We start from the raw sequence: 23,625 nt of genomic DNA on the forward strand, positions 1-23,625 counted from the left end.
CACCATGCCGGGCTAATTTTTGTACTTTTAGTAGAGACGGGATTTCACCATGTTGGCAAGGCTGTTCTCAAACTCATGACCTCAGGTGATCCACCCCCCTTGGCCTCCCGACATGCTGGGATTACAGGTGTGAGCCACCGCACCTGGCCCCATTTTTTTTTAACAAGTTCAGAAGGCTATAGTTTGATTCAGACCAGGCCTATCCTAATGCCCTGAAGGCATTAGGAATCTGGTTGCCCAAAGACCACAGATTGATTTTTTTGAGACAGGATCTTCTTTGTCACCCAGGCTGGAGTGCAGTGGTGCAATCGAGGCTTGCTGCAGCCTTGACCTCCCAGGCTTAAGCAGTCCTCCCACCTCAACCTCCTGAGTAGCTGGAACTACCTGCATGCACCACCACACCTGGCTAATTAAAAAAATTTATTTATTTATTTTTTTGTAGAGACAGGCCACAATATGCTGCCAGGGCTGGTCTCAAACTCCTGGGCTCCAGTGATCCTCCCACCTCAACCTCCCAAGGTGCTTGAATTAGAGGCCTGAGCCACTGCACTTGGCTTTGATCACAGATTTTTGAAAAGCCAGCTTTAATTCCATCTTGAGCTGCCCACAGCAGTCAAGGGATGGCAGGGCGGGCAATGGCCTTTCCCTGAAGCTTGAAGGGAGTAGAGGTAGAGTGAGGGGCTCTGACGGTGACGACGGGATGGGGCAGGATGCATTACTGTTGTGTGTGGGGCAGTCATATCAATGCCCCATCTTCCCAGGCCTAACCTTCAGAGGAAAGCCTGGGGTTGTGTCCCTGAGGGACTGCCCCAGCTTCCTACAAGCCATGACAGGGAGGCTAGGGGATGTCTGGGGTTGACCTGGGTATACTGCCAGTTCTGATCTCCCTAGGAAGGGTGTCTTAGCTCACCCTCACCATCCTCCTTATTGCAGATTATGTAGACTTCAGATGTAGAGAAGTCTCCTGTGTCATTCAAAGCAAGGTAGAAGTGCACCAGAGTGCTCACAGTGGCCTCCCCATCACTCTCCAGTCCTTACCCTATTTTACTTTTCTTCATACCCTTTATCAGCATCTACTGTAAACATGTTTGCTTACTGTATCTCTGTATAAGAATTTAAGCTTCCTGAGCAAAAACTTTTACTATTTGGCTTAGAATTCATTTTCAGCACCAATAAGAGTGCCTGGCACATAGTAGGAACTTAATATATGTTTGCTGAATTAATGGTTTTATCAATCAATCATGTAGACTCCAGACATATCTACATAATCACCAAGTAGATTTAAAATAGCCCATAGCAGACTTCTGCCCACCTGCACCTCACTCTGCAAAGCTTCCAAACACATTCTTGTCTCACAAATTTCAACAGCCAAAAGAAAAGAATGAGAAAAGAAAAAAAGGAAGGAAGGAAAGTGCTAGAGGAGAGAGTGAGTACAGACAACACCAGAGCCAACCAGGGGGAGCCTCATTCAGAGCGAAGTGGAGAACCCAGGCTGGTTTCCAAGGCCTCCAGGTGGGGCACAGGAAGGTTGCATTACTCTGAAGACAGAAAACTCAAGGAGCTGTAGCTTTTGATCATCAACTTATTCCAGGCTGGCTTAGAGGTCTGGGGAGGACATTCAGGCGCTCTGAAATAGAGCGATAATCAAGAGAAAGAGGGAGTCTTAAATTGAGGATGGAGAGCAATATACTCAGGTTAATGGAAGCACTAGCAATATTAAATGAAATTGCTCTACCACTTCTTCATAAGGCGGCACTGGGGAGCCCGCTCTTTGCATAAGCAGGGAGGGTCCTGGGATTTAGCAGGAGGGTGGAGGGACTGGGGAATCAGTCAGGCAGCAACCATTACTGTTCGTGGGCGCCCAGCTCGCAACCCCTCGGCGCACCTGCCGCATATTTACTCAGACCCACGCAGGAGCCAGGCAAATTTGGGCAGGATTTCAAGGGAGCCTGGAGCCAGGGGAGCCTGCTTTAGTCCAATTAAATGAAGCAGTATCAGGTGGAAAGTAATTCTGAGTATTCACCATTATAGGGAGTTTTGTGTTTAAGCCCCTCAATGGACTTTCTTTTAATGAAGAGCTAAATGAGGGGTCTGGAAGTGGGCAGGAAGAATTGCTGCAACCTAGCAGAGCTGAATCTCTCCCTGAGGAAGGCATACAAGAGTGGGCAGAGTTTCCTAAGGGCTGTATCTTGTGTCCCCCACTAGACACTCCAACCTGGATCCCGGGACACCTCTATGCACATGTTACATCCATTTTGTAAAGATAATCGGGAAACCTCACCAGGCCTGGGGTGCCAAGAACTTGATTTGAATCATCACAGGTGGATCCAATGCACTCAAATCTTTGGGGATCTTCTTGCTGCTTCCTGCCTGTCTGCCTTCCTTCCTTCCCCAGTCTTGGTCTTCTGAGGGTGTGGAAGCCAAATAAGTGAAGATGAGCTAATAGGGTTGCAGAGAATCAAGAGTCTTATATAACTGTCTTAGGGAAAAACAAGCCCACCAGTGTAGGTAATAAATGAAAGAGGGGGAGGGTGCAATTCATGAATTCAAATAGCACAAAGAGGATGAGCTGCTCTTAAACTGTTGATGATACCAGAGAAATTGCTCCGTCAGTGGACATTTACAGATGACTTCAGGTGTGCCCAGCATCTGAGGAGGCAACCACTGGGGGTACCATCCAGAGAAGCACACAACAGGAATTTTGCCCCTCAAACAGCTCATGATGTCATTGGCCTGAAGATATCTGTAGAGCTAAGGAAACAAAGCATAATTTTGCGAAATAAAATAACCATGAATAATTTAACCGCATAAACAATACTCAGACCCTTATTTCAAGCCCTAATTTTTCTTGCCTGCAACAATACTCCAGGCATATTTGAGTATGCAGTTCTGCTCACCATTCCCACGACTTTTTAGATGTAGACATCAAGGATGGGGCAGCCAGAGCTGAAAACTCCAGTACTGGAGTGTTGTTGGCCAGATTTTTATTATCACTATACACCAGTGATTCAAAAGAAGGTCAGTGATAAAGTATGCCTCCCCCTGCCCTCCAAAATCCTCTGTTAGGTAATGTTAGGCAACTGTTGAAAATTTTGATAGAGTGTTATTTACATGTGTGCACATTTTTATTGTTTATAATTTAATAAGTTTTGTATTCTACATGGAAGTTAATTCATAAATTCTCATCCACATGGTCTCTGATACAGATAGACACAGATATTTATCTTCCTTTTGAGAGAAAATTCCTGCAGGTAGATTGTTGGGGTTCACTTTGGGTGCAGTATTTGTAGGGAGTCCAGGTTTATATCTTCCACTCCTGTGATAGAACATGGCCCTGCTTTTAAACAACAGATTTTTAAAAAAGTGATGGTATGTGATTGTAAGAATGAAAAAACAAAACTTGGGTTATATCAATGCCGTCATTTTATGTGACCTTTTGGAGTTTTTGTGTTTGAAATTCAAGACAGAGAAATAGTGCAAACTGTGAGATGTAATGTTTTTGTTTAATAAGTATGAATTTTAGTGCATATATGAAATATTTTGCTGACTTTGACTAGTGTCTTTAAAGTTGAGATTTCTCCTTTTAAAATTGCTAATTTTTAATTTTAAAATTAAATCACAAATAAAAATTTTATAATTGAAAGCTATATGCTGATTCCCAAAAATTAATGTGATATGGGGGAGGGTATTAAATACTGACCTGCTCTGTGTGTGAAATAGACTAGGACATCCCTTCTTGCTAGAAATTCCAGAACTTGTCCTGGAAGAATTCAGACCTGAATTCATGACCTGGATGTTGCTTGGGTTGGTAGAGTTATCTTTTTCACATGCCATGGCAATTCAGGTCTCTCCATAATACCCCTTCTGCCCTACCTTTCTCCTCCCTGTTCCCCAAGACTTTCTACTCTGGACTATAGTTCTCCTATATCATATTCCCACAAAAAATTTTTTGAAAAACAGAGTTGACTATTTTTTCTTGTAAGCCTGCTACTTGTTTTACCCTTTCCACTTTCCGCTTTCTGATTTCCATACGGCCCCGCCTTAACTCTTTGATACCTGTAAAGGAAGCCTAAAGAGAAAGAGTGTTCTTGGAGAGTACAGATCAGTAGGTTTGAAAGAATTGCCCTTTCCTTCCCCTAAATTAGAACCTGATCAAAACAATTGCTTAAGAAGTGACTTGTTAAAGGACTGAAAAATATGAATCACTATGAGGGGATTTATCAGAAATATTAAAAGAAGACATGTGGGACTGATTTTCAGAATAGGGAAGCATTATTTCCCTGGAAATAGTCCAGGGAAAACATAGAACTGGGACTTTCAATATTTGCAAGAAAAGGGAACAAATCCTAAGAGAAAAAGCCTCAGTATCTACAAGACAACAGGACAATAAGAAATTAACATGGCATGTTTCCGAAAAACTGAGCTTGCCAAACAAACTCCAGCTCTTCACAAACTTCAGTTTCAGGAGTTTCAGGATCAGCAAATGAGGTGGCTTTAAATCACTTTACATATCTTCATTTTTGTGTTGGATTTGATGTGAAGACTACAATAGGGTTTGCAGCAGTGATAAGTGGAAAGTGATTGAAAGACCCTCAAATACCTGGCACAGCCCCGAATTCAGAAAAGAGGTTTTCAGCAAAGTGCTAAAAAGATTTCTCTTTGGCCAGGGTTGTTTTGTCGATGTTCTAGAAAGAGAATTAAACAGCATATAGTACTGGATGTGGGGAGTCCAGGTTTAAGAATCATCCGTGTGATAGAGACCTGGGAGAATTAGCAGAGTCTGTGATCAACATAAGTCTGGCTCTGCACACCTAGGTAGCTGAGAGTGTGAACTCGACCGGAGTGGACATGGGGAAGTAGGGTCCTCCGAGCCCAGCTGGCAGGGTGCCACCCTTTCAGGCACTGACAAAGAGAAGAGTGCATTCAGAAGAGACTCCCAGGGCAGAGGAGTCTGGTGAAAAGTTGGAGGTTGTTAAACCAGAAAAAGAGAAGCTTCAGGAATCACACGAGTGACTTCTTCATGTGTCTAAAGCACTGATTTGCAGACAAGAGACTGTTATGGGTTGAATTTTCCACCCTTACTTCCCCCAATTTTTTTTTTGAGAAGGAGTTTCGCTCTTGTTACCCAGGCTGGAGTGCAATGGCACGATCTCGGCTCACCGCAACCTCCGCCTCCTGGGTTCAGGCAATTCTCCTGCCTCAGCCTTCTGAGTAGCTGGGATTACAGGCACGTGCCACCATGCCCAGCTAATTTTTTGTATTTTTTTAGTAGAGACGGAGTTTCACCATGTTGACCAGGATGGTCTTGATCTCTTGACCTCGTGATCCACCCGCCTTGGCCTCCCAAAGTGCTGGGATTACAGGCGTGAGCCACCTTGCCCGGCCCTCCCAAATTTGTATGTTGAAGAAAGCACAAGGAAGAGCATTCTAGCAATTCAGACTGTCTGAGAGTGGGCTGAGCTGCCTTTTGGTGTAGTGTGCTTTGTAGTATTCAGGATGTGTAAGTGGAGATGAGATGACCAGTTTCTGGAGCTACCAGTTTCTGGAGCTACTATAGGCAAAATTCCCGCAAGCGAGTGATGGACAATCTCCAAGGTTTCCTTCAATTGTAGAATTCTAAGCTTCTAACTCCAAAAGTATTCAGAAACGACAAAAAATTAGCTTAGGATTTTAAATTAGGAATTGTTCTGTTTCTAGAAAGGATAGAACCTAAACAAGCATTAAAAAAGAACCAGTAAAATGTAATTCTACACAAGAAAGGTGCAAGTTTTCTTTTACATGTATCCTAAGATCTAGCAAAATTTTAGGTATACAGTACAATATCGTTAACTCTGGGCATTACACTGTGTAGTAGCTCTCCAGGACTTAACGCATGTCATGCAACTTCGTGCCCTTTGTCCAACTTCTCCCCATTTTTTCCCTTCCTCTGACCCTGGCAACCACCATTCTACTTTCTGCTTCTTTGATTTTGACCATTTTAGATTCCTAACATAAGTGAGACCATGGAGTATTTGTCCTTCTGTGTTGGGCTTTTTTTTTACTTAGCACAACGGACTCCAGGTTCATCCATGCTATCAAAAAAGGCAGGGGCTGGGTGCAGTGGCTCATGCCTGTAATCTAGCACCTTGGAAAGCTGAGGGGAGCAGATCACGAGGTCAGGAGCTTGAGACCAGCCTAGCCAGTATGGTGAAACTCTGTCTCTACTAAAAATACAAAGATTAGCCAGATGTGGAAGCACACACCTGTAGTCCCAGCTACTTGGGAGGCTGAGACAGGAGAATCGCTTGAACCCCGGAGATGTAGGTTGCAGTGAGCCGAGATCATGCCACTGCACTCCAGCCTGGGCGACAGAGCAAGACTCCATCTCAACAACAACAACAACAATGGCAGGATTTCCTTCCTTTTAAGGCTGAGTAGTACTTCATTATATGTATACACCACATTTTCTTTATCCATTCATTTGTGGATGGACATTCAAATGGCTTCCATGTCTTGGCTGTTGTAAATAATGCTGCAATAAACACGGGAATGCAGATATCTCTTTGTTATCCTGATATTTGATTCCTTTGGAAAAGAACAATAATTAACAGGGAAAATACTTCAAGAACCCAGTGGGCAGGAAGTACATGAAGAACAATGATCTTGAAAAACACAGTGCACTGAATGATATTAAATATGTTTGATATCACATCGCTGCAAAACGGCGTGGCTTACTATGAGCAGTATCTGTAGCTTTAAGCCAGGCAGGTTCCTGTTCTGCCACTTAAGAGCATTGTGATCTCAGCCCATCTGTACAACTTCTCTAGCAAGAGTTTCCTCATCTGCAAAGTGGGACAATATCACCTAGCTCACAGGGTCAGGAGGATGACATGAGACAATTAATGAAAATTGTGAGACACATGGTAAGTATTCAATAAAGAACTATGAATTTCATTATGAAATTAGCACCTTCAGAGCCAAAACCAAAGGCTTATTACACACACACACACACACACACACACACACACAGAAAGATAAACACAAATGACAAAATTAAAGCTTTAAAGGAAACTTCTTTGTTAGAGTCCATGATATAAATAGTGATCTTTCCTATGTAAGTGTAAGGTTTCATTTGCTGATATTGTATCTACATTAAATGATTAGAAATCATGATTTGCTACATCGTTCCACATAGAACCAAGTGGATTGGTAGATTTTGATTTTTTTAGTGGGTATCCAGCTCATTTGAAAGTGCTGATGGCTGGCCCATGTTTGAGACCTTTGGTCTGATGTGTGGCCTTGGATAAACTTCTGTCATTCTTGGTTTTCTCACCTGCACCTTCCCCATCAAGTTGCTGGGATGACGAAACGGGACCAGGCTTGGGGAAGGTGTTAGGTAGATGGCGGATGAGCATGGTGCCATTGCATCCTCATAGCTTTGGGATGGTGATGGTAGGTTCTGGCTTTACCCAAGGATAAATGCCGTAAATACCATGGGAAGCAAGGGTCAATTTATCCTGATAGAGCCAGTCAAAACGAGGAATAATGCGTGAAATTAAGGTAGATGAGGCTTTAAGGAAAGGAAAAACTTCTGTTCAGCAAGATCTTTTAGATAATGAAGTGGTCTCTAAGGAAACTTGAAGGAGCTCTACACTAGAAGAAAACCTAAAGTGGGCAATCACTCTGCCTACTGAAATATGAGTGATTTCAAAGCTTCGGCCTTCTCTTAGTCTTTGTCGCTTCTCCTTCCTCTTTTAATTTTATGTTTTCCCCAAGGATGTTCCTTGATCCAAATTGCTCTTTATTCGAGACTGTGATTCATTCCTGCTGTGGTTCAAATTGGCCCATGTTTGTAGTATCTGGGGCTAAAAGGCAACCGCCATCTTTCCCCCGGGTTCCCCCTTGGTGGCTTCCTGTCACCCTACTCCATGTTTGCAGCAGCCGTCCGCAGCCTGGCCTGGCTCTTCTGCCTCAGTGTCGGCCTCCTCATTAGGCATGCTCTGGAGCTGGCTGGTGTCAGAGCCGGGCAATGCATCAGAATGCAGGGCATGCCTCAGGCTCCTGGGAAGCTGCACATTCCGCATGAAATATGAAGGCAACAGCCAGCCCAGGGGAGACCCAGGGTGGATTTAGAGGAAGAGCAGCAAAGGTGGCTGTTGGGGGAGGGGGTTCTGCAGGGCAAGAGAGACGATGCTGGCACCTATCACATATTTTAAAGGCATTGCTTTGGTGGGGGAGAGGGATGCTGGGAGGGGCACCTGGTTTATGTATCCTCTTGACTGCTTGCTCCTGACACACACTCCCTTGGTACATTCTTTCTGCATATGCTCACGGTATATCTGTGATTATGGTGATGTGCCCTTTTGAGATAGGCAGCCGGCTCACTCCCTGCTGTGCTCATCACTGATTCTTGAGTTTCTCTTTTGGGATAACCTGAAATCATAAGAGCAGTCCATGTGGATTTTGGAGCACCTGACAGTAAGAAACATAATAAAAAGTAATGATTGTCCAGCAGGCCCTGGGGATGCTTGTCACACACCACCTTGAGTCTACAGAGGTTAAGCGTGCTTAACAGGCAGTGGCCTCAGATGGCTCCGAGGCCTGACATTAGAGCCTGTCCTCGACTTTGTCCAGAATCCTCTAGTTTCCAGCCAAGGCTCCATGCTGGGGTTCCAGCCAGCCATTCAGAAATGAGCAGAAAACCATTCATCCCCACCACAGACACTAAGAGATTACTGCATTCCCTGGACATGTCACAGTGTAATGTGCTGTGCACAGAGCCTTAGAACACTGACCCACTGTAGTGTACTCGGGTTATGTGCAGGTCCCTGACTTAGCCACTCTATCCTTGAAGCAGAAATGCTGTATTATTTGTTTTTATATAACCAAAGGATTGGTACATAGTAGGCACTCAATAAATACCGAATAAATTCTATTTGATGAGACTGCCCTCCCACACCATCACACATCCAAGTGATCAAAAAACACAAGTCTACTTGTCCCTCCAAATGCAGAAATTTTGGGAGGCCACCTTTTCTCTCCTAACCTAAATCCACAATCCCCATTACAGTGTACTCAGGGTGCAATTCCATTTCATATCATTGATTACAGAGTAGTACAGAGAATCCCACTTTCTTTTGATCAGAGAACAAATATATATATACACACACACACACACACACACGCACACATTATATATATATATATATATAAAATATTCCTGTGATGGCAGCAGTTTGCATTCCTTGTGTGTGAGATGAATGTGAAAGTTTTCTGCAAGAGACTCCAAAGCAGTGATGTCTCCTGAAAGCCCCAGCCATTTCTGGTTGGCAGGACTGCCTGCTGCATTTCTTCCAGAGGTGCCATTCCACAGGCGGGTTCCACTCTGAGGCTGCCCTGCTGGCTGGAATGCGAGACAATATGTCTGCTTGTTTTACATGTGGGAACTTTCAGTGTAGAGAACTGTATTTGGTGACTTTCTGTTAATTTTATAAAGAAATTGGCTTTTTTTGTGAACTGAGAAGACTCTATACTTTTGTTTGGTTCTTGATGCAGAGTAGCAGGATTCAACTCAACTGTTGCTTCTCACAAGACCATAAGCTGCCTGGGAGCAGGGCACCATCTGCCCTGTCCACTGCTGCGTTCCCAGTGGCTAGAGCAGCAGCTAGCACAGAGTAGACACTCAAACATTTGGTTGAGTGCAGACTTAGACAGACCTGCATGGCCGCTTAAACAGAGGGTGTCACTTAAACAGATCTGTCTAAATCTGCACTTTCTGTAGCAGAGAAATTATAGTGCCTTATCCTCTAGCCGGTGATATGTTCAGAGTTGGGCCCATTAGAATCCTCTCTGGTTTTGATATGCCTATGTTGAGAGGTAGAATTTCTCTGTTGGAGCTACTAAGTTGAGAGTAGGATGCTAATTTGAAAGAGGAGAGAATTAGACTATTAGACAAAAGGAAGAGATGGAGAGAGAAAGAGAGCCAGCAAAGCAGCCAGCCCTACCAGCATCATATGACTTTGTGTATTCAGCCCCAGCTGAAGCTCTAACCCAGAATGTCTTGGTTATATAAAGCAATAAATTACTGATTTATTTATTTGCTAGAGGTAATATAGAAGAAGGTTTCCATCACTTAAAACTAAAAGCAGTCTGACTGACAGACTTGTTTCATACTATCCCTGTCTGCTTTTAAAGCTATTCATTTGCCTCATGCTAACAGCTAATCTTCTCTTTACATTTAATGCATGTGGATCTCCTAAATGTCTATTTTCACATGGCAGTTATTTTGCCCAGTCCTTTCGCCTGTTTTAAGCAGAACTGTATCTAAGCCACATACTCAGGGCAGGTATATCCGTCCTATACAAAGACTATGGAGAGAAGGAATACTTTGCATTTCTGGAGAACAGACCTCACAGTTCCCACTGCTGTCAGATCCCCCCGCCCTCCAGCACACAGCACCCCCTTGACAGTGCACACACACTCTGCAGAGGACCTTGGTGAGGTCACCCTGCTCCGGACTCAGCTCTACTGGGCCAGCACTCAATTGTTTGTAACTTGTTTTATAGGAATGGGGTTTGGCCCCCAGCTAGAGAAGAGATGGCTAGTTTTCAGAGAACAAAGGAGAGGCAAGAAGACAGATGTTCCTTGAACATCTACTATGTGAGACACATCATCCAGGGCACTGCACCTGCGTGTAAGTTACATAACTTCTCTTGTCTGTAGCTGTGGACGCAAAGGCTCAGAGTGGTTCAGCAGTTGTGTGCATGTGGGCTGAGCTGTTTAAGTGACAGTGCAGGTCTGTCTAAATGCGAGCATCCATGATTTTTCTACCACCCCTAAGTGGTCTCCTGGGGCCATATTTTGATTTGTTTTGTGCAGTCCAGACCACTCAGCACCATGCTTGGCCATACTCTAAGTCCAATGACGATAGCACTGTGTTTATCACCATGTCATACAGACCTAATGAGGAGGGAATGTAACAGACCACCCCCTCCATGGTGTGAGAGAATTGCTTGACATGGAGATGCTCAGAAACAGGAGAAGTTTGGAGTCCAATTTCCTTCCTCTGTGGCCCACCCAGCCTCTGGGGTTGAAAGCGTGGCCAGGGAAAGAGTTCTGTTCCCGTCCATGCAGGGATGCCTCTGGCTGGGTGACAGCGACTGCCCCACCTCGTTTTTGTTCTGCAGGTGTTGGAAAGAGGATGCAACCATCCCCAACAGGGAAGGGTGAAAAATGCTGCACTGTGCATGGGTGAATGTGCACATGTGTGTATGTGTGGTCCTGGGAGCAAGGGCCGGGCAGGGACCAGTCTGCAAAACAACATTAAGAAACCGAAACATTTTCCACTGAGAACAGAATTACTGCCCATGGAATTCTTACCCAGCCTGAGAAGCAAGCAGCAGCCCCTCCTTTTCATTAGTTAAACAAAGAGGGTTATTTTTCAAATGAAAACTTTCAGTGTGGAAAACAGTCTAATTCCCGGGGCTTTTTGAGAAGTGAGATTCTCAGCGCTCCAATAAACATGTGTATGTGGATATGCAGCTGCAAAGGCAGTGTGGGTGCCCTGACCAGACAAGAGCACAGGCCTGGCCAGTGCGGGACACATGGACTTCGCTTCAGGCCTCTCATAACAATCCCAGGTAGAAACACCAACAGAGGGAATGGACCATGGCCTGGAAGATTTGAACTGTTCTGCGAGAGAAAGAAAAAGTGAAAACAAAAACATTTTCTGTAAGTCCATTAAATGATCTCCTTTCTTACTCCAAGTCAATGAACTCCTTCTGGTTGGAAAATAATCTGCAAACTCAAACCCTGCTTGGTTCAGTGGGGTGTGTTCTGCCTATTGAATTCCTGGCCTTCAGAGTTCTTTCAAAAAAACAAAACAAAACAAAAAAACAACCCATGGGGTAATGTCACAACTTTCTCTTGAGGTGTTCTCTTGAGGTGTTCTCTTCATGAAAGCTCCTGGGTACTTACATTTGCTTAAGGGTGGGTAAGAATAGGAGGGCAGATGGCCAGGGTTCAAATTTTAGCTCTGCCACTTAACAATAGTGTGTACTTACTCTCTGTGGACCTCAGCTTGCCCATCTGCAAAGGGAAATAACAGTGGTACCCACATCACGGAGTTTTCGTAAAGATTAAATGAGAAAATGCTTACAAAGTACTTACCACAGTTTTTGGACAAAGGAAGACCTCAATAAAAAGTGTGGCCGTTATTATGAAGTTAAAGGGACATGCATATGGTCATAGACCTGAACTTTTTAAATTAATAAATATCATTCTTTGAGGTTTTTACTTTTCCCATCTCACTAATGGAAAAGCGTGTTGTTTAAAAAAATAAAAGCAGACACCAAATAGCCTCTCTTCAAATCAGAGCTTCCTTCTCTAATCAGTCCGTGAATGTTTCGGGGAGTGCTCTATTTAACTTGGCTGGCCCCCGGTTTTGCCGTGAGTAATACATTGGGCTTAATTTCAAACTCCACACAGCCAAGATCACTGGATACTTGAGCTTCCCCAAGCTGAGTTGATACAGCTGCTCTGCCCCTGGTCACTGGTGAGTTGTCCCTGTGGATTCCAAAGGGTCTGAATACAAACAGGCCGAGGTGCATGGGCCAGCTGAGATGGTCAAGGACATGGGTTCCCACAAAGCAGGTGTCCAAGTGAGACAAGACTCAGGAGGCCTGGGGAGCCCTACAGTGTAGTCAGAGGAAACTGAGACAGACAGAGGGTGGCCAGGGATTATGGAGAGAGGGGCCTCGATGATGCTTGGGGAGAGTAGTGTTACTTGGAGCATAGGAGGTGGAAAGAAACCATCCTGATTTTGACATTGCCTCAGTGATAAACGAAGGGCGCAAAAGCTCTCCAAATTAGGGTCTCAGAGACCAATTAGGTCAGACGGTGAACACTTGCTTGAAAAAGAATCCAGTATGGCTTTCTTTTAAACACAGGCTTCATTTCAAATGGAACTGAGTAAACCAAATTCAATTTAGACACGTTTTTCCCCAGGAACTCAGCTCCGGCATGAAATAAGGCTTGCCTGAGGCCACTTGAGAACCGCAGTCTGTGGGACAGCCCTGTGATGGACAGATAGAGCAGAGTGTTGATTTTGAGGCCTGTCGAACCCCAGTGATAGGCGGCTGGTAAACAGATTGAAGAAGCTAATGACTATTTAGTGCTTTCTAGGCTGGGAAATGTCTCTTTGGCTTCTGAGGTAGCAACACCCTTACCTTAAAAGGTTTGGATTGATGATCTGGGCCCAATAAAAGCCCTGTCTGAAATCTGTTGGGAAGCCCACGCATTTCAGAAGTGAAAGATAATGAAGATGTTCTAGAAGCAATATCATTATGAGTATACATTATAAATGATAATTACAATTAATCGTATTAGCCTTCATAATCTCCCAACATTATAACTCAACAATAGTAGATCCATCTTCCTCATGTTCTTTGAAAGAAGATTTTGCCTTGAACTACACATTTTCTCTTTTAATTTGATTTGTGGTGATTTCTATTTTCTGACTGATTTCTTTGTCTCCTGAAGGTAGACATGTGATGGGGAGTGAGGTTTGGGCATTAGATGAAGTTGGGGGGTCATGATGCCCAGCAAATTCTAGAACAGAATTTACTTGGCCCCTGAAGGAGGCACTTGAGCAGCTCATCTTGTTATTTCAATGCTGTCAGAACTCATTCATGCCCCTACATGTAATCCATGGTCAGGCGTTCCCCAATCCCCCTGCAATCTAAATCGGCCTCCTTCTTTTATTCTCTCTCATAATTCCCTCTTCTTTCTCCCCAAGCACTAATCATGGTTTTTAATCATTTATTTATATTTACTTGATGTTTAGCTCCTCATTAGATATGAGCTCAATAGGAGAGGGGTCATGTCTATTTTGTTTACCACAGAATAATGAACACCTAGCATCTTGCCTGGAATAGGGAGGCAACCAATAAATAATTGTGAATGGAAGACAGAGTGGGTTGCACAGCTCGAAAGAGCACGCACCTTAGAATGAAGCCCTCTCTTCTCTCCCTTCCCACTGATGCCAGACATTTACTATCTCCATATATACCACAAAGGCCCACAGTGATTTCCCACATGCTGAGTCCAGTGGCTTTCTGGGTCCTCATTCCTCGGCTGAGCTGTAGAGTCTGATAGAATCAACTCTGCCCTACTGGAAAGCCAGCTTTCTTGGCTTCTGTGGCTCCATGCTCCCCTCTCTGGTCTGTGCTCACTGACTCCTTCCTCTTATGCTGTAGTGGGAGTAAAGCCCATGGTTCTGGACCCAGCCTGATCACATCCTCATGCTGTTCCTTGTCTTGACATCTCCTCCACTGTGTTGGCTCCAGACTGCAGCTTTGTGCTGGGACCTACAAAGTCTATATTTCTAATCCTGAAATGTAACCCTTCCTCTTGCCTTCTTTTTCTTCTCCCAATCACCAGATTGGACAACTTAGTGTCTTTTCTCAACATTGTTCCTCATATTTTCCTAGTAGTCAACATATGAAAATACTGAAAATATGAATTCTGTGTCTTCTCATTGTCTATGACTCAAATGTCTTGATTGCCCAGACCATTCCATCTTTTCCCAATTTTCTGCTACACATTATCCAAGTTTCTCTTTTGTCAATAATGCCTTTTCTATTTATACCATCAAAATTCTACCTTTCCTTCAAGGTTTATCTCAAATATTTCCCACTTTAAGTCCCCTGTAAGCTTCCCAATAAATTATAATTTCTGCTTTTAACTACCAATACATCATCTGTCTTTCAGTTGGCCTTCTCTTAATTTTTTATTGTATAATGAATTTCTATATATTTGTCTGTATTTTCAGGGAAAGCCTAATAAATAGATTTCTGGAGAGACTGACCTAGACAAAAAGAAAGCATAAACTACTAACACACACCCTACAGACATTAAACAAAATATTAAGATGATATTATGATGAATTTTATGTCAATGTCTTTGAACATGCAGGTGAAATGGACAAATTCCTAGAAAAATGCAAAAATGGATAAAGGAAGAAATGGATAATGTGAATATTCACATATTTGCTAGAGAAATTGAATCCATAATTTAAAATTTCTGCAAAGAAATATTGAGGCCTAGACATTTAAGTAAGAATTTATTTCAAACACATGAGAAAAACATAATATAAGTGTTACACAAATTCTTCCAGAGATCGGAAAAAGGAAGAAATACTTTGCTACTCATTTTATGAGTCCAGCATTACTTTGATACTGAAACTTGTCAAGAACATTCCAGAAGAAGAAAATTGTAGGTCAATCCTTCATTGTAATATAGATACAAAACTCTTGAGCAAACCAAATCTAGAGATATTTTAAAAGGATCAGATATCATGACAAAATAAAGTTTATTTCAAAAATGTAAGGTTGGTTTAACACTTAAAAATCAATCAATATAATTCACCACAGTAACAGAATCAAGAATAAAAACCATATGAACACCTCAAAAGATGAATAAAAACCATTTGATAAAACTCAGAACTTGTTCATGATTAAAAATATAACTGGCATCAAATTAGGACTAGAAGGGAACCCTTTAATCTAAATGGCTACATCTAATAAGTCCATACTTAATAATAACATAGAAACGATTCTACTGGAGACCAGGAACAAGACAAGGATATTCACTCTGACAACTTCTATCTAACATTGTACTGGAGGTTTTAGCCAGAGTAGTTTAGACAAAAAAAAAAAAAAAAAAGAAAGAAAGAAATTTCAAAACTTAAGAATTAGAAAAGACACAAACCTGATATCATCTGTGGACATGATGTATACAGAGACTCCACAGGTGAATTACTGGAATGAGCCCGCAAATTTAGCTAAACTAATGACTGTAAAGTTAACATACAAAAATCTGCTATGTTTTTGTGTACTAGCAACAAGTATTTGAAAATAATACTTTAAATTTGATGCCATTTACAATAGTATTTTAAAAATTAAGCACCTTGTTAGGAATAAATTCAGCAAAATATGCACCTGACCAATGCATAGCAAATGCAGAACATTACAGAGAATAGTTTTTAAAGACTTAAATTAATGAGGAGATATAACATGTAAATTGGATTGAGAGACCTAGGGTAAAAATGTTAATGCTCTTCAAATTGGTCTTTGCTTCCATGCAATACTAGTCAAAATCCCAGCAGGTTTTCTTTCTCTCTCCTTCTCCTTTCTCCCTTTCTTCGTCTCTCCCATCCATCTTTCTTCCCTCTCTCCCTTCCTCCCTCCCTCCCTCCTTCCCTTCTTTCTTTTCTTGTAAAGATTGGTAAGCTAATTCTAAAATTTACTTAGAAATACAAAGTGTCAAAAATAGTCAAGACAAACTGAAAAAGAAGAAAGCTGAAGGACTTGTACTACCAGATATCAAAACTTATTATAAAGCCACGGTAATTAAGGCAGTATGATATTGGTGTAATAGAGACAAATGGATTCATGGAACAGAGTTGAGAGTCCAGAAACAGAGCTGCATGGAAATCACCTGATTTACAACATGGGCACCACTGCAATGTAGTGTGTGAAAACAAATGGTTGGGTTAATTGGATTTCCAAAAGAAAAACAATTCTTTGACCCCCTATCTCACACCATATATGAAAGTCCACTACAGATGGAACACAGGCCTAAGTGTAAAAAGTTGAACAATAAAGCTTCTACAATATAACACATGAGAATATCTTCATGAGCTTGATGTAGATAAATTGAAACAACACATACAATTTACTAACCATAAAACAAAAGATTGATCAATTGGTCTCATCAAAATTAACAATTTCTCATGAAAAAAAGAAAAGGAAAGAAAAGAACACAGACCTACATTTAAGAGAATTAAAGGGCCAGTCATAAAGTGGAAGAAGATATTTCCAAAAATATATCAGACAAAGGAACTTATATCCAGAACATTTAAAGATTTCCTATATAACAACAACAAGATAACACATAATGTATTAAAAATGGGCAAAAAAATTGTTGACAGTCCTTTTACAAAAGAAGATGTCTAAATTGGTAACAGACTTACGAAAATATACAAAATTAGGTATGCAAACTTAGAATCACAATTCAATATTGACCACTTTCTCATTAGAATATAAATTTAAGATAAATTGACAATGCTGAATATGGTAAGAATCTGAAGTGACAGGAATTCTTATATGTCATTAGCAGTGATGGAATCTGCTAATTAAGCAGGTACAACTGCTTTGAAAAATTGTTTTTGTGGTGTCTACTAGAGCTAACATATGCATACTCTCTGACCCAACCATTCTCCTACATATATACACACAGAGGTCTGTGTACAAGGGCATTAAAAGGCACGCCAGAGCCTAGAAGCAACACAAATGTCTAACAACAGTAGATATGTGTTCATTATGGCATATATACAATGGAATACAATGTAGCACTGAGAATGAACAACTTACCACTATGTGCAACAGTACAGATAAAAATTGTAATGTTAAGTGAATGAAGAAATAAAAAAGTATTGCATAACTCTATGTGACCTCCAATAACAGAAAAAACTAATCTATGCTGATGACTGTCAAAAGAGGGGTCACTCTTAGAGAGTGGGAGTAAAGATGGCCACCTTAAGGTAATGGCATTATTCCATGGCCGGGTCCACGTGGTGGTCATGTGGGTGTGTTCACTCTGATAAATTAATCAAATTGTACACCAGTGCGAGGTATTTTTGTTATACTTCAAGTTAGGAAGTTAACTAAAGCAACAACAAAAGCAAAAAGCCTTTACCAGAGCATCTGTATGAATTCATTTGAGGCTTAGCGTTCATTTTTGCAGGCTGTTTTATGTCTTTGTAGTTCTGGGGCTGTCTGCATTCATAGCTGCTATTGTTTCTGTCTGTTGACATGGTTCTATCACTTTCTTCTATTCAGTCCTTTGCTTTCAATCTAAACTTGATATATTCATCCTGATCCTTCATCTAGTTTTTTTGCCCTTGGAGCTAACTTCTCATTCTCAACTTCTGTTTCAACATTTCACGGCCAGGTGTGGTGGCTTACGCCTATAATTCTAGCACTGGGAGGCTGAGGTGGGTGAATCGTTTAAGGTCAGGAATTCAAAACCAGCCTGGCCAACATGGTGAAACCCTGTCTCTACTAAAAATACAAAAAAAAAAAAAAAAAAAAAAAAAAGCCGGGCGTGGTGGTGGGCACCTGTAATCCCAGCTATTTGGGAGGCTGTGACAGAGAATCGCTTGAATCTGGGAGGCAGAAGTTGCAGTGAGTGGAGATTGTGCCATTACACTCCAGTCTGGGCGACAGAGCAAGACTTTGTCTCAAAACAAACAAACAAAAAACAACAACAACCACAAAACCATTTTACTAATAATGCCCCATGTCAGGCTAGCTCTGCTTCTTCTGTATATTTTGTTAACGGCCTTAGTTTAATTTTATTGCTTAAATTTTCATTCCCTCCTTGTTTAATTTTTTCTGTTTTGGCCTAATAATTTTTATCAATAATTTCATAATTACGATTACATTTTCTGCTTGGCAATCTTTTTTTCCCCCTCCCAATATCACAACTTTTAAACAAAGCTTTCTCCTCCACTTTTCTGTCTAATGGGGTAGGAGTGTGGGGTGCAGAATAGAAACTCTTTCTCTTTCTTCACCCTTTACATCCAGCAAAAGGAGCCCAGTGATCTGACATGCAGTAGGAAAGGGGAAAAAAGAAAATTTGCAAATCATAACTAATACAAGTGCTTCCCAGTTGCCCCAAGTGGTTTAACAGATTTCTTTTCTTACAGATTTAGCTAAGAGGCCATCTGACCTGAGCCCATTTATGGAACTATTTGGCCTCGCTTTCATTTTTTCTTTTTTGAAATAAATCCTCTCGTCCTCAATCGGAGACACTGAAGAAAGCAGGGAGTCTGTATTTTTTTAAATCCATATGAAGGTTTTGGCCAGGAATTTTTCAAACACTGGAATAAATTTTTAATTTGGACTTTGATATCCAGACAAACCCGGCTCAAGTTCTCTTGGGTCTCCTTCCCAAAGACCAGACTTCAAACAGACACTGCTCGCTGTCTTAGCAGAAAGGCACCACAGCAACTGTGACGGCTGCGGTCACCAGAAACTGCTGCACATCCTGCTGTCTGGGTGGGACCTCCATTTGCTATATTGCCCTGGAAACCAACACATCCTATTCTGTGGTCCTGAAGCAGAGGCCCTCAGAGAAGAAGGAAAGAGCATGGTGACCATCAGGGCAGGAAGTGCTGGGTTCCCTGCTGAGAGCATTCTCCATAACATGGGATATTGGAGGGAAAAAGACAAACCCTGTCTAATTCCTCACTATTATTTGCTTCTTATGCTTTTCATTTTTGACTTTGTCTTTTGGAGTTTGGGTTGCAGAAGAAATAGATGAGTTTCTTACAGATGAGACCCCAGAGAACCTTCAATTTAACCCTTAGTTTAACTTCCTCAAACCTGACTGACAAAACAGAGACTGGGAAAGATTTTTTAAAAAGTAACTGATTTTTTGTGACAACTACAGAAGCAGCTCATTTCCTTTTGGAGACTTAGATGGGAGACTCTAAGTAATTGAAACTTAATACGAAGAGTCCCTCAGAAAAGTGACCACCCTGGGGCTGTTACCATCATTTCCTGTTAATTGTCACCCGAAATAACCAGTTGTGGAAATGGCATGGGGGTCGGAGGTAAAGGAATGTAGTCTAGCCCACTCCTGGCCCATAATGAAATACAAATGATTTAACAGCAGTACTGACAAGGTTCTCAGAATAAATCATTTCCATTCACACCACTTCAAATCACTTACTGTAATTGCCCTGAGACAGACTGGGGGAGTTGGCCGTTGGTTACCTAAGCTCTGGGACAATCCGCCGCCCCTTTACCCATGAGGACAAAGTGCAGTTCTGACCTAATTTACTTCTCTTTCCTAAGGCTGAAGGGCAAGTACTCCCTGTATCCCAGGGAAATCTAGAAGTTAAAGGTGGACAGAATAATTGCAAAATTTTTCTGAGAATCCTGTACCTGTGCGTTGGCTCCAAAGTGGCCTCTCACAAGCCCAAGTGTTCAAATGAGCTGCTGTTGCTGGGCTTGCCTGGGTTTTCTACCAGATCACATGCCTGGACAGCTCTGCTCTAGTTTGAATGTTTGTGTTGCTCCAAAGTGCATGTTGAAAATTAATTCCCAATGCAATAGCATTAAGAGGTGGGGCCTTTTGGAGGTGATTAGCCTTCATGAATGGAATTGGTGCCCTTATAAAAAGGGCTTCAGGAAGCAAGTTCACCCCTCCCACTCCTGCTCTCCCTTCCGCCATGTGAGGACTCTGCACAAGGGGCCATCTTTGAAGCAGAGGCAAGGCCTTGACAGACACCAAGCCTGCTGGCATCTTGGTCTTGGACTTCCCCACCTCTAGAGCTGTAAGAGACACGTTTCTGTTATTTATAAATGACCTCATCTGAGGTGTTTTGTTATAGCAGCACAAGTGGACTCAGATAAGACCCAATCATATGCTTCTGTGTGTTTCTTCCATTTTCTCCCAAACTTTCATCCCATTGCAATGAGTAAGGTTAGGAACCTCTCTTACTTTTTTGGAGAGGCCAAGTTCCTCTGTACCCTTGATCAATAGGGAGTTAAGAGTCTCTGTAAACTATGCTTCTCATTTGAGTTAGTGGTACTGTCCTTTGGCCTCCTCTGCACTTTGGCCATGCCTGCATATGAGTTTGTCTGTCTCCTACGGGCTGAGAACATCTGGAATGAGGAACCTAGTGTCTTTCATCATTGTACCAGCACCATCTGCCAGAGCACTCAGGGAACAAGTATCTGAGGAAAGCAAGAGCAGGGAAGGATGAGAGGAAGAAGTCTTGGCCTACTGGCTCAGTTCCCTGGATGTGGTTGCAAACTGATAAGATGCACAGAAACAGAACTTCCAGGGAAACTTCCTGGAAAATCTTTATGCTCAGATGGAAACTCTGATATGAATGCCACCACAGTGTAGGTAAGTATCAGGATGGCTGGGCAGCCCTCTCCCCAAAGACCTGCCAAGACCATGTCATTTCCTTATCTGATGCTGAAAGTCTTGGCTCTGGCCCTTGATACCCAACACAAGGTGGCCATCCCGGACAAAGCGTGTGTCTAGGTTTCTGCTGGCCTACTCCCTGTTCTTCCATTACGGCCAGGTAATCATTCCCAAAGGACAGATCCTGCCACTGTTCTATTCAACAATCAGATGCTTGTTCCCAGCCCCACATGGCCTTCAACGCTCTCCAACAGTGCCCGTGGCAGCACGTAACCCTCCAGACTGCCTGAAGATGCTCGGACCAAGCCTCTCATCCCCAGTGTGCTTAGTCCTAGCCTGGATCTTTCAATGCTTTCCTGCCAATAGGTATTCATCTGTCATTTCAAGAAATTTTCCTTAGGGACAGCATCTAGCAAATTTTTCTCACATTTTGTATGTCCTCTTTGCTCGGGTGCCCCATCTGGACCACATCCTTCCTGCCCATCCTCCTCCTCCCCATGCATTCCTTCTGTCAATGCATAGTTAGAGAACCTTAGCAGGTGCTGGGCCCGTACCTTGTCAGTGGCAGAGCTGAGATTCAAATCTAGGTCTAAACAACCAAAGCGCCCCGCTCTCCATCACAACACTCCACTGCCCCCGCCTGAGTCCTCTTTGACCTTGCCTTTGTTTCCTTTCTCAATGAAAAGAGACATCACTTTGGCCAGAAAAGCAGGAGTCCCACCAGCTGGGCTGCAGCCCCCAGGATCCCTCTCTTCAGTAGTTTCCATGCACCGCTTGTGGAAACAGCATCACTATGCAGGCCCAGGAGACACCTTTCTTGGAGTGCAAGACAACAGAAGGGCTTCAAAAAGGGACCTGAGGTTAGGACAGAAAGAGGAAAGCATTCCTCCGTCTCATCCAGTGCTCCCTCACACACTAAGTGGAGACCCTTGTGTATATTTGTTCTGTTGTTGAGGAAGGGAAGAAAGGAAGCAGGTAAAGGAGATGGAGGTAGTGGTGAGGAGGGGACTCTGCCAGCCAGAATGATGCATCACCATCTACAGCCACGGCACAGCGGATGGACCGAGAAAAGGATGAGGATTTGGACATAGGGGCCGGTGCCCTCCTTCCCTTTGTAGCTGGCTGGGCCTGTGGAGAAGGAATCTCTGGACGCAGGCCTGAGGTTTTGAGTTCACTCATAGTGGGTGACAGAAACGAGACGGTTATTTGTTTTATGGTAATGATCTCCATGAGGCTGCAAACTGTGGGGCTGCAGTCGGCACGCCACACGGCAGGCCTTCCTCCGGGTGCGAAAGGATTTCCTTGGTTTGGTGGGATTCGTTTGTTTTTTAAACGAGGCTGTTTATTTTCTCTTCTTTTAATGTTATGATTTTTTTCAGACTCACAAGGAAGATACATAATGTACAGCCGAACCTACAATCTCCTATTTTGTCAGCTGCTTGTGTTGATTAAAACTTCAATAAAGAGCCTGTGATAAAACAGAGCTATGTTCAAAGGATCTTGTTATGTTTTTAAAGGGCTGAGCTTGGCAGAAAAGATGTAGAGTATAGCTTTGCTACCTTGGTATTTTTCCCCTTTCCCGGGTTAGAAAGGGAGAAGCGGAGGAGAAACAGTGGTTTCTAGTACCTGTGGGATCGTTAGACAGCATGTGTTTAACCAGGTCCCAAATAATAAGCAGGGTCCAACTTAAATGCATGAAAATTGTTTATCAAGCTGGTGTTAAATATGTGACCAAGAGCAGACCTCCTCCCATAGGTCTGACCGACAGCCTCTCTCTGCAAGAGGTCCCAGCCTAACAGGGAAAGGAAGGTGGCAAGGAAGGGGCAAAGTGAGGACACAGAGCTTCAGGAATTCTATACCCCAAGATGATCCATTCCAGCAAGATTCCAATCAACTGCCAGAAACACATTGTTTTAAAGCCCAGATATCACTGAAGGGTCCCAAGGGAGAGGTGTCAGTGGTGCCATCTACTTCCTAACCCTCTTTCCCCCTTCCCTCTAGACAGCACATTCCTGGCAGCCGCTGAAGTCTCTCAACTCTTATTCTGAAAGAGGCTGAGAAATGGATGTGCATGAACATCAGGCTTGCCAAAGTCACTGACTTTATGCAAAGCAGGCAAGTGCAGTCAAAACACTTACAGCAATCAATTCGAGTTGTTGGGTAAAGTTTTTTCCATGTCCCATACATTATTGAACAGTTAATTTCGTCTTTGTGCCTGCAAGACATTCCAGCTCTCAGATGACAGCTTTATCCATTAAGGAGTGCCTGGTGACAGCCGTGCAGCAAGAGCTTTGCCAGCCTGGCCTGCCGGGAGGCACGCCTGCATCACCACCGAGAAATCCTGGGACACATCAACATCTTAATCAATATGCGAGAGTCAATTACCGGGGAAGCGAGGGCTTAAGCAGGAGCTGATGATGAGGTTCACGTGCAAATGGACTTGATCAATATGCAGCTGAATCTCACACGTGGATTCACATCAGTCCTCTCATGGCACCCAGTCCCCGACTGGCAGGCCAATCACACGGCTCCTAGCCGCCAATCATCTGCTTTACTGGATTCATTACTGTTTTTCTTTGATTAATTCCTTTGATGGAAGTATTGGGAACAGAGAAGCAGAGTTGAGGGAAACAACCAAAGTGT

The 23,625-nt window shown here is 42.9% G+C and overlaps 1 non-coding gene across 1 annotated transcript in view; it reads left to right on the forward strand.

The window, feature by feature from the left end:
• Positions 1 to 22,465, forward strand: part of LINC03041 (long intergenic non-protein coding RNA 3041) — a 66,762-nt gene extending 44,297 nt beyond the window's left edge. The window contains exons 2-4 of the transcript XR_010342653.1: positions 10,545 to 10,672; positions 11,166 to 11,229; positions 22,362 to 22,465. This is a non-coding gene — a transcript (long intergenic non-protein coding RNA 3041). The remainder of the gene's footprint in view (positions 1 to 10,544; positions 10,673 to 11,165; positions 11,230 to 22,361) is intronic.
• Positions 22,466 to 23,625: the final 1,160 nt, after the last annotated feature.

This window comes from Aotus nancymaae, unplaced genomic scaffold, assembly GCF_030222135.1.
Source record: "Aotus nancymaae isolate 86718 unplaced genomic scaffold, 86718_ANA_hifiasm-v0.15.2.pri h1tg000003l, whole genome shotgun sequence".
NCBI classification, from domain to species: domain Eukaryota; kingdom Metazoa; phylum Chordata; class Mammalia; order Primates; family Aotidae; genus Aotus; species Aotus nancymaae.